General features: G+C 41.5%; 1 protein-coding gene across 1 annotated transcript in view; it reads left to right on the top strand.

Moving 5' to 3' along the window:
* The window catches only part of MEI4 (meiotic double-stranded break formation protein 4), a 254,801-nt gene that overhangs the window by 18,806 nt on the left and 223,695 nt on the right, over window positions 1-12,300 (top strand). The window lies entirely within an intron of this gene.

The following is a 12,300-nucleotide window of genomic DNA, read 5'->3' as shown; positions in this document are numbered from 1 at the left end:
TTGGTCCAATATAAGTTGGTTGTAGATGTCTGGATTGATTTCTGGCATTTCTATTCTGTTCCATTGGTCTATCCATTTATTTTTGTACCAGTACCAGGCTGTTTTGATTATAACTGCCTTGTAATATATCTGTATGGTAATGCCTCCAGCTTTGTTTTTGGGCTATAAGATTGTTTTAGCTATTCAATGTCTCCTGTGTTTCCAAATGGATTTCAGCATCATTTTTTCTAAATCTGGGAAGAATGATTGGTATTTTAATTCATATTGCATTGAATCTGTAAATTGTTCTTGGGAAGGAGATTGACATTGATGTTGATTTTTCCAATCCATGAACATGGAAGTTTTTTCCATTTTTTTTTGTGTCTTCTGTTTCTTTCTTTAGTGTTTTATAATTCTCATTGTGGAAATCTTTGGCTTCCTTTGTTAAGTTCATTCCTAGGTATTTGATTTTATTTTTTAGCTTTTGTAAATGGGATTGATCTTAGAAGTTCTTTCTCAGCCATGGTATTGTCTGTGTATACAAAGGCTTTTGTTTTTTTGTGTATGGAATTTATATCCTGCTACTTTGCCAAACACTTCTATGAGATCTAATAGTTTCTTGGCCCAGGTGAATGATCTTTCTAATGTGTTGTTGGATTCTATTGGCCAGAATATTGTTAACGATTTTTGTGTATATGTTTATCAAAGAAATTGGTCTCTATTCTCTGTTGCATTTTTTCCAGGTTTAGGAATTAAGGTGATGGTGGCTTCATAGAAAGAATTTGGGAGGATTACTTCTCTTTTGATTGTTTTGAATAACTTCATATGAAGTGGAGTTAATTCTTCTTGAACTTTCTGGTAGAATTCAGTGGTCAAGCCATCTGGTCCTGGGCTTTTCTTTGTTGAGAGTGTCTTTATTACTGTCCGATTTCTGTCTTGGTAATGGGTCTCTTTAGGTTTTCTATGTCTTCCTGGCTTAATTTAGATAAGTTTTATGTGTCCAGGAATCTATCCACTTTTTTTAGGTTTCCCATTTTACTGGCATACAGATCAGTGTAATTTCTGTTGATTCTTTTTATTTCTGGGTTGTCTGTTGTTTTATTTTCTTTTTAATCTCCAATTTTTTTGATTTGGGTCTTTGCTATCCTTTTTTTGGTTCATTGGGCTAATGGTGTGTCTGTTTGTTTTTTCAAAAAAACAACTCTTCATTTTGCTGATCATTTGTATTTTTTGTTTGTTTCAATTTTGTTGATTTATTCTCTAATTTTAATTATTTCTTTTATTCTACAAGTTTTGGATTCAATTTGTTGTTTTTCTAGATCCTTGAGGTGCATTGATAGCTCATTTATTTGGTGCCTTTCCATTTCTTGATGTAGGCACCAATTGTGATAAACTTTCTTCTTAACACTGCTTTTGCTATATCCCATAAATTTGTATATGTTGTATTGTCATCTTTTGTTTGTTTCCAGAAATTTTTTCATTTCTCTTTTGATTTCTTCTATGTGCACTGTTCATTCAGAAACGTGTTTTTCAGTCTCTAAGTGTTTGCATATGTTCTAAAGGTTCCTGAGTTCCTAGTTTTCAGTTTCTATGCACTGTGGCCCATGAAGATACATGGTATTATTTTGATTTTTTTAATTTGCTGAGACTTGCTTTATGGCCTAGGATGTGTTGATCCTAGTGAAAGTTCCATGTGCAAGGGATAAAAAATGTGAATTCTGTGGTTGTTGGGTGGAAGGCTCTGTAGATATCTGCTAGGTCTATTTGGTCTGCAGTGTTGATTAACTCTGTTGTTTGCTTGTTGATTTTCTGTATGGTTGATCTGTCTAATGTTGATAATAGGGTATTGAAGTTCCCCTTTACTATTGTATTTGAGTCTCTCTCTCTCTTTAAATCCATTAACATTTCTTTTAGATAGCAAGTGCCCTGTATTTAGGTGCATATACATTTAAAACAGTCGCATCATCCTGTTGAATTGATTCTTTAATTATTATATAGTGCCCTTCTTTGTCTCTTAGTAGTTTTTGTGTTAATGTCTATTTTTGTCTGTTATTAAGATGTTTACACCAGCTCTTTTTTAGTTTCTGTTGGCATGGATTATCTTTTTCCATCCTTTCACTTTCAGTCTGTGGGCATCTTTGTTGGTAGGATGTGTTTCTTGAAGGCAGCAGATAGATAGGTTTTCTTTCTTAATACATTCAGCCAGTCTGTGTCTTTTAACTGGAGAGTTGAGACCATTTACATTTGGGTTACTCTTGTTAAGTACCGACTTCGTGCTGTCATATTTCCATGGATAATCATAATTTTGCTTTTTGAATTTATTTTGTGTTATTACTGGGTCATTTTCCGTATTCATCTTCTTTCATAGTGATGTTCCTGTTTCTGTGTGTAGCACATCCTTGAACATGTTTTGTAGAGCTGGGGAATAGTTATGAATTCTTTAAGTTCTGTTTGTTGTGAACGATCTTTATTTCTTCTTCATTCACAAATGAGAGCATTGCATGGTACAGTATTCTGGATTGACAGTTTTTTTCTCTTAAGACTTGAAATATATCTTGCCATTCTCTCCTTGCCTGTAAGGTTTATGAGAAGTCTGGAGTGAGTCTAATTGAATTTCTCCTGAATTTGGTTTGGCAATTCTCTTGTGCTCATTTTAAGATCTTCTCTTTATGTTTTACTGTGGAGAGTTTGACCACAATGTAAATATCTTTTCTGGTTGTATTTATTAGGAGTTCTGTGTAGCTCCTGCATTTGGATGTCTTTTTCTTTCTCCAGATTGGGGAAGTTTTTTGTTATTTCATTAAGAAGGCCTTCTAATCCTTACTCTTTTTCCATGCCTTCTGGAACTCTTGGATCCGTATGTTGGGTCACTTAATAGTATCTTGTAAATCTCCAACTGTGTTTTTAAGTTTCTTGATTTCTTCTGTTACATGGTCTGACTGTAATATTTCCAGAAATTTGTCTTCTAGTTCTGATAATCCCTTCTTATGTCTCACTTATTCTGTTGTTAAGGCTTTTCACTGTATTTTTTATTTAATCTACTGAATTCTTCATTTTTAGTATTTCATTCTGACTTCTCTTTCATATCTCAATTGCTTGGGAGCACTTTTCATTTAGATTATGAATTTGCTTCTGTTTGCTTTTTTTTTTTTTTTTGACAGGCAGAGTTAGACAGTAAGAGAGAGAAACAGAGAGAAAGGTCTTCCTTCTATTAGTTCACCCCCCAAATGGCTGCTACGGCCAGTGCATTGCGCCTATCTGAATCCAGGAGCCAGGTGCTTCTCCTGGTCTCCCATGCGGGTGCAAGGCCCAATGACTTCAGCCATCATCCACTGCCTTCCTGGGCCACAGCAGAGAGCTGGACTTGAAGAAGAGCAACTGGGACAAATCCAGCACCCCAACTGGGACTAGAACCTGTGGTGCCGGTGCCACAGGCGGAGGATTAGCCTAGTGAGTGGTGGTGCCAGCCCTCTTCTGTTTGCTTTTAAGTAATCTGATGATTAATTTTCTGAATTCTGTTTCTGGCATATCCTTGATCTCTTCATCTCTAGCTTCTATTATTGAAGAATTGTAGTGTTCCTTTGGGGGATTCATATTGTCTTCTTTATTCTTATTTTGGGTTTTTGCTTTTTTTTTTTTTGGCGTGTGTGTGTGTATGTGTGTGTGTATATATATATATATATTTGTCTGGAATATGTCTCGTGTGAGATTTCTCTGTTATGAGCTGCTATTAGTTTATGCATTTCAAGTGGAAGCATAGAGCACCATCTACTGGAGCCCTACTTGCTTATCAGTCATGGTGAGGGCGGGTATGAGCTTTGGTGCACTTAACCCAGCCTCTTGAGACCCAGCTCATTCCTCAATGATTCATGGGATGGCCTCGAGTTTCCTCGTTGCATGGCTTGCATGGTGTTGAAAAGATTCCTCTGAGATGCTTGGACCTTGCTCCTGGGTTGAAGGTGTATTGGAATGGCTCCCAGAGTTGATGGGTGTGTGCTCTGGAGGCCAAGGCTTACATTTGAGAATGTAAACATTCAAGGTGGCTTCTCTTGGCTGGCTGCAGGTCCAGATGGGGGCAGGGACACAGACCTGGGAATTTCTCGATCTCTCTGCTTTTCTATACCTTCTCTCTTTTTAAAGCAGTTCACCTATCTCCCTCTCCTACTACTATTCGCAGCTCTGTGGACCCCCAATTCCCCGTCTAACCTGGTTTGATTGGGGCTGGCATCCTCTGCCCCTACAGTCCGTGCCTCCTGCATCTCCTCTGTTTCTCTTCCTTATTTGCTCTTACAGCGTGGACCTGCCCAGTATGTGTTGGCCCCTGGGTTTACTGTCATAAATTTCCCATGGCTCTAAATCTGCTGTATAGCATCTCTCACTTTTAATTATCTATTTTGCCCCATGTGACTTGGATTGTACTGTTCTAATCTGCCATCTTAGTGACCACTCACTAATTTTGGACTATCTTTTTCCAGCCTTTCACTTTCAGTCTGCATATATCTTTGTTGCTTAGATGAGTTTCTGGTAAGCAGCAAATAGATGGGTCTTTTTTTTTTTCCATTTTTTTTTAAATTTTTATTTTTTGACAGGCAGAGTAGACAGTGAGAGAGAGAGACTGAGAGAAATGTCCTCCCATACCGTTGGTTCACCCTCCAATGGCTGCTGCGGCTGGCGCGCTGCTGCCGGCGCACTGTACTGATCCAAAGCCAGGAGCCAGGTGGCTCTCCTGGTCTCCCACTCAGGTTCAGGGCCCAAGCACTTGGGCCATCCTCCACTGCACTCCCGGGCCACAGCAGAGAGCTGGACTGGAAGAGGGGCAACCGGGACAGAATCCGGCGCCCCGACCGGGACTAGAACCTGGTGTGCTGACGCCGCAGGCGAAGGATTAGCCTATTGAACCGCGGCACTGGTGGGTCTTATTTTTAATACATTCAGCCAATCTGTGTCTTTTAACTGAAGAATTGAGGCCATTTACATTCAAGGTGACTATGCATAAGTAATAAATTGGTCCTTCAATTTTTCTATAATTATTCCTATTGTTTACTTTGGATTTCTTTTGTACTTCTACTGGTGGTTTTTCTGCCTTCTCATTCTTTCATATTGGTGAATATCTTTCTGTGTTTCTGTGTGTAGCACATCCCTAAGCATCTTCTGTAGAGCTGGATGAGTGTTGACAAATTCTTTTAATTTCTGTTTGTTATGGAATGTCTTTATTTCAGCTTCATTCATAAATGCAAGCTTTGAGCAATGCAATATTCTGAGTTGATAGTTTTTTTTTCTTTCTTTCTTTTGGGAGGGTGTCATATCTCTTTTTTTTTTTGGATTTTTTTATAGTAATGCTTTATTCCCAAAACAATGGAAAATATTTAAGATATCAAAGAAAAGAACATGTATATAATAATTTTATATCCAGTCAAAATCACTTTCAGGTAGAAAATCACAAAGAAGCTATTGCCATCAGGCTATATTGTTTCCTAAGCTCTTCTTCAGGAATCTATTGGACAACAAGTCACAGATAGAAAACTACTGGGAGAGACACTGATGTAGGACTGATGGCATTATCAATAAATGATAGTATCACAAAATAAGAAAGTAGACATTACACATCCTTCTACTTTGTTCTACACAAACAAGCCTGAATTTTCAGGCAGTGTAGAAGATAGAGGAACATGTTAAGTATCATGGAAAGTAGCATTCTAGATTTGTGGAAACTTAGTGTCTTCAATAACTATACAAAAAACTATAAAATAAACAGGTAAAGGAGAAATCCACATATTAAAAGAGTTTCAATAAAATCATACAATTTAAGAATTCTATTTGAATCCAAATTTGATAAACATACAAGAAATGGAGAAAAATGGTATCTATAAGACAACATTAAGTGATATTTGAAAATTTTAACTACTATTAATTTTCTTGATGTGATAACAGCATTTTTTAAAACGATTTATTTATTTATTTGAAAGGTAGAGTTACAGAGAGGCAGAGGCAGAGAGAGAGAGGGAGAGAGAAAGTCTTCTATCTGCTGGACCACTCCCCAGATGGCCGCTATAGCCGGAGCTGAGCCAATCCAATGGCAGGAGCCAGGAGCTTTTTCCAGGTCTTCCACATGAGTGCAGGGGCCCAAGGACTTGGGACAGCTTCTACTGCTTAACCAGGCCGTAGCAGAGAGCTGGATCAGAAGTGGAGCAACTGGGATTCGAACCAGTGCCCATATGGGAGGCTGGCACTGCAGGCGGCAGCTTTACCTGCTAAGCAACAGTGCCGGACCCAGATAACAACATTTTTTTAAAGGTTTATTTATCTGAAAGGTAGAGTTACAGAGAGGCAGAGAGAGAGAGAGAGAGAGGGATAGAGAGGTATTCCATCAACTGGTTCACTCCCCACGTGAGTGCAGGCGCCCAAGAACTTGAGGCATCTTCCACTGCTTTCCCAGGCCATATCCCACTACACCACAGTGTCAGGACCTCAGCTCTCCTTTTCTGCTTCACTTGGTCACTTGATTTTACATCTTTCTCATTGTTTTATTTACTTAATGTTTTAAATTTAAAAAAAAAAGTTCAATGTATGCTTGTATTTGTTTTATTGGAGAAGGAGCAGAGATAGAGCTCCAAATCTGCACAACAGCTGAGCCTGGACCAGACCAAATCCCAAGATGGGAACTCACATTATGTCTCCCATGTGGGTGCAAGGACCCAAGCATATTTTCATTAGTTGTGGGGGATATTATTCTTTTTAAAAAAGATTTTATTTAATGAATGCACATTTTTTTTTTCTTTTTTTGACAGGCAGAGTGGACAGTGAGAGAGAGAGACAGAGAGAAAGGTCTTCCTTTGCTGTTGGTTCACCCTCCAATGGCCGCCGCGGCCGGCGCCCTGCAGCCAGCGCACCGCACTGATCCGAAGGCAGGAGCCAGGTGCTTCTCCTGGTCTCCCATGGGGTGCAGGGCCCAAGCACTTGGGCCATCCTCCACTGCACTCCTTGGCCACAGCAGAGAGCTGGCCTGGAAGAGGGGCAACCAGGACAGAATCTGGCGCCCCGACTGGGACTAGAACCTGGTGTGCCGGCGCTGCAAGGCGGAGGATTAGCCTAGTGAGCCTTGGTGCCGGCTGAATGCAAATTTCATAGATAACAACATTAGGGATATTGTGGTGTCGCTTCCCCATTCGTGGAGGAACGACACAGGACCCTGCGTTGTTCTTTTGTCTCCTCGGCTCTTCCCGGGTTTGCTGCTGGTCCTTCCCGGGTTGGCTGCTGATCCCTCCACCTCCGTGGAGGGGCGGCTCCCCCTGCCACTTTCCCCACTTCCGCGGGGGAGCGGCACACCGCCGGCCGGCTCTCTCGGGGGCTGCTCAGATGTTATCCAGATGTTCCTGGTGCATGTTGTCTCTCTCCTCCTTTATAGTCCTCTTCCACCAATCCCAACTCTGCTACCCACACGCCGAGCACGCTGCTCTCCTCCAATCAGGAGCAAGATCAGCTCCTGCAGCTCATCAGTCAAGCTGGCGAGAGGCAGCTGCGTAGAAGTTATTTACTCCCTTTCAGTGCCATATTGTGGGAGAGCAGATGCATAGAATAAGTCTTAATTCCAGTAACTTAGTCTAGTCCGAGTTGCTCCCCACATTGTGGTTCTTTCCCAATCCCTACTTCCTGCCCCTATTCCCATCTACCTCCTACTCCCGTTCTCATCCCCTTCTTCATTAAGGTTCATTTTTACTTTAACTTTATATACAGAAGACCAACTCTATACTAAGTAAAGATTTCAATAGTTTGCACCCCCCCGACACGACTTATAAAATACTGCTTGAGAACAAGTTTTACAGTTATTCTCATAGTACAACTCATTTAGGACAGAGGTCCTACATTGGGAGTAAGTGCCATTTTTTTATTTTATCCATTGAATTCTTCACTTTGATTTCTCTTTATACTCTCGATTTTCTGGGAAAATATTCATGATGTCTTGTATAATTTTCTTTAGTTTGTGGATATGCTTCTGATTTTTTAATAATCATATGATTAAAATTCTAAATTCTGTTTCTGGCATTCCCTTGATCTCTTCATCTTTGCATTATAATATTGAAATGTTGTGTTCTGAGGGGTTCCTGGTGACTTCCTTATTCTTGTTATTTGAATTTCAGTTTTTACTTTTTGGCATTTTTAGAGTTGAATTTCAATTTTTTCTTCTGTTGATTTTTATTTTTGGGCTATGGTTCTGTGGCTCCCTGGAATGTTTATACTTTCAGTGAACAGAAGGATATGTGTGGTGACCTGTGGGCTCTGGTCAGTGCTCTAGCAGGGGCGAGTTTCCAGGCTAATGATTCCCAGCTACTCTGCAACTTTTCATGTAGCCACCTAGGCCCAAAGGTCTCAGCATGTAAAGTTACCCGAAACGCTGCTGATACGGCCCCCCCCTGTTTCTGGTAATTGCCCAGCCACTTCCCGGTAGATCTCTGAGACAGTGGGGGCTGCAGGCCATACACTTTATTTCTAGCTCTGGATCACACTCTATAGTCACTGGCTTAACGTCTGCCCATTTCTGCTGCCAGTACTGTGTCAGGTGCCCTGTCTCAGTGGGCTGTTATGTACATGCCTGCAGGCTTCCCTGGTTGTAGTCCTGATTTAAAATTGCATCCACCCTCTCTCAGCTGGATCGTGGGTTTTATTTTAAAGAGATTGGTTTGAATCAGCCACCTCTCTCCACTTCCACTTGGACCTCAAGTGATCGCCAAAACAACTTCTGGCTCCCCAGGTTCTCCACTGTACCTGTGCTAAACTCTCACCAGTTCTATACCCAAGGATTGCTGCTATCCGTCCATGACTCTGGTTTTCTGAGTTCTCTGGATGCATGCCAGCACTCATTACACCAGTTTAAGCTGGTTCTCCTCCTCTTGTGGGGCTTCCCAGGGGATTTTCTCTGCTAATCTCTGTCAAGTATATAACTGCTATGCTTCTCTTAGATGTTTCTTCCTAGCTCTGTGAAGAGTACCACTCCCAAATCCACCATTTTCTATCCAGATTGCCTGCAAGATACTCTTAACTACAGAAGGGCAGAGCTTAACAACTGACATTTTTTTGTTGTTGTTTGGTATTTTTTTTTTTTTCAGGATCTATCTACAGGCAGGGTTAGGGAGAGGGAGGGGAGAAAAGAGGAAGAGATCTTCCATCTGCTAGTTCACTCCCCAAATGGCTGTAATAACCAGGGCTTGGCCAGGCCAAATCCAGGCCAGAAACTTCGTTCAGATCTCCTGTGTGGGTATAGGGGCCCAAGAACTTGGGCCATCTCCTGCTACTTTCCCAGGCACATTAGCAGTGAGCTGGATTGGAAGTGGAGCAGGCAGCACTCAAACTGCCACCTGTAGAGGATGCTGGTGCTACAGGCCATTTCTTAACCTGCTGTGCCACAGTGCCTGCCCCTGGTCTTTGTTTTTATATCAGTGGCAATCCCAACTGAGAAGGAGAGCTGAATTATCCAAGAAGGGTTTGCCATGTTGAAGGCAAGAGGGTGAGAAAGTGTGGTTGGCAGCAAGGGATGTAGGGCAGGTCTGTGCTGATAGAATTGAAGAGTGTGGCAACATGAAAATCACTTGGCAGTTTAATGTGAAGATTGAGAGCTTAGGCTCTCTAACAAGACTGTCTGATTTAATTAATTAATTAATTAATTATTTTTTTTTGACAGAGTGGACAGTGAGAGAGATAGACAGAAAGGTCTTCCTTTTCTGTTGGTTCACCCTCCAATGGCTGCAGCGGCCGGTGCACTGTGGCCGGCGTACCACGCTGATCCAAAGCCAGGAGCCAGGTGCTTCTTCTGGTCTCCCATGCGGGTGTAGGGCCCAAGAACTTGGGCCATCCTCCACTGCACTCCTGGGCCACAGCAGAGAGCTGGCCTGGAAGAGGGGCAACCAGGACAGAATCTGGCTCCCCGACCGGGACTAGAATCTGGGGTGTCGGTGCTGCAGGCGGAGGATTAGCCTATTGAGCCGCGGCGCCAGACCCTAGCTCTATTACATTTGTAGCTGGAGGGCAGATTTAACTTTTTAAACTTGTATTCCTTAACATTTGGAAGGAATAATAATGTTATCTATTTCAGGTAATGATGTTAAATGACAGAGTGAGTTAATGTAGAGAATGAGTGAGTTAGGCATCAAAAACACTAGACAAATGTTCATGGGTAAATATATACTTTGGAATATTACTCAGCTGTAAAAACGAATGAAATCCTGCCATTTGCAACAAAATAGATCCATCTGGAAACCATTATACTCAGTGAAATAAGCCCGTTCCAAAAAGATAAATATCATATTTTCCCCGATTTGTGGCAATTAATAAATTACAAAAAAGTAATGATATGAGTGGAGTTGATGTTTTGCGATTTGATTATTGTTTATATCCCTTTTCTCTACTGTTGAGGAACAGTGGTTTTTTTTTTTTTCCTCTTACTATTTGTTGAATTCTTTATTTATTGGTCTTATTGGAATGTTAAGCTTATAATTATAAAATCAACTGAAAGCATGTCTTTGTAAAAATTAAAAGAAAGAAGAAAGGTGGGAGGGAGGGTAAGCTGGGAAGTATCACTGTGCACCTATATCTGTATATATGAAATATATGAAATTGTTCACCTTATATAAATAAAAATATTTTAGAACATGTTCACTGGTATAGTCCTTTAGCTAGGAAGAGGGAATTGCTGCTCAAAGAATATTTTTACAAAGATGTGCTTTGTAGGATGTAAGAGAACCTCTCTTTCTATTCTCAGTAGTTAACAAGTCTTCAGATAGTTAAAGTAGAATTGGAAATTTTTTGCGCAGTAGAGTTTTGAGTACTGGCTCAAGGTGGGTGTGTATCAACAGCCAAGGCAGATTCCCATAAGAATCTGTGTTTAATGAGCCATCCAGATGATTCCAAGGCAAGCTCAAGTGTGAGAACTACTGGAGGATAAAATGGGAGGAAATGCTGATTGTCTTGTTGTTTTGGAGAACTTTGTGATCCCTTCATTTGTGAAGTGCCACATTTGCATGGTTTGTCTTTCTATACATTGCCTTTTCTTGGCGTTCTTTTATCAGATATTTTGTGCACAGTGGCAGCCACATGCAGTTAATATAAAGTTCAAATAGAGAAGCTCTTCTTGTGTCTTTTTTTTTTTTTTTTTACTCTTTGGTCTAACCTTTGTTATGTATATCCTTTAAAAGATTTACCTTTGTTAACATACTCTTTGCTGGAACACATTTGTTCCATTGGGTTTGGGATAGTTTGCTTTGATGCATACAGGGATCTGTAGCCATAGTTTTGACAGAATTGCTCTGCATATTCCAGAGGCCATTCAGTTGCCTCTTCTGTGGCAACCTACACTTTCAAAGGCTTGTGTCTCCCATTTCCTCTGAATTGCAGATGCTGTATTTTACCTTACTAAGATGTACTTGTGGGGAGCAACTCGGACTAGACTAAGTTACTGGAATTAAGACTTATTCTATGCATCTGCTCTCCCACAATATGGCGCTGGGAGAGGAGAAAACAGCTTCTACACAGCTGCCTCCAGTTCAGCCAATAAACTGTAGGACTTGCTCCTGATTGGAGGAGAGCAGCGTACTCAGCATGTGGGCAGCCGAGTTAGGATTGGCGGAGGAGGACTATAAAGGAGGAGAGAGACGGCATGCACCAGGGACATCTAAGAGGAACATCTAAGGGGAACACCTGTGCAGCCCCCGAGAGAGCCGGCCGGCGGTGTGCCGCTCCCCTGCGGAAGTGGGGAAAGTGGCCAGGGGGAACTGCCCTTCCACGGAGGTGGAAGGGACAGTAGCCAACCCGGGAAGAACCAGCAGCAAACCCGGGGAGGGCCAAACAGACGAAAGAACAACGCAGGGTCCTGTGTCGTTCCTCCACGAAGAGGGGGAGCGACATAATGGTGCCCTGACTCGGATAGGAAGCCTAGGCAGGGTTTAGTGTCGTTCCTCCACGAAGAGGGGGAGCGACATAATGGTGCCGTGACTTGGATATGAAGCCTAGGCAGGGTTTAGTGTCGTTCCTCCACGAAGAGGGGGAGCGACAGTACTAAGTCTTCCTTTGAGTTCCACCTCTCTGAAGGCCGGGAAAGTGCCTTCAGGCATAAAGCTGGGGTAATTGTGGGGCTCACCCTATTTCCCTTCTTCCAGGAACTGTAGTGTGGCACTGCTTTCTCACCAAGGTCTGAAAACTGTTACATATTTTGTTTTGTTTCGATTTTTAGTTGTTTCAAGTAGGAGTATAAATCTGATCCCTTCAAACTCTGCTTTACTTAGGAGCTTCTTGCACTATTGAGGTAAAATTTATCTAGAGTGAAATGGAAAA

The sequence above is a fragment of the Oryctolagus cuniculus genome, chromosome 5 (assembly GCF_051225735.1).
Source record: "Oryctolagus cuniculus isolate XC-2025 breed Fujian yellow rabbit chromosome 5, ASM5122573v1, whole genome shotgun sequence".
NCBI lineage: Eukaryota > Metazoa > Chordata > Mammalia > Lagomorpha > Leporidae > Oryctolagus > Oryctolagus cuniculus.
This window is presented reverse-complemented; position numbering and strand designations above follow the sequence as displayed.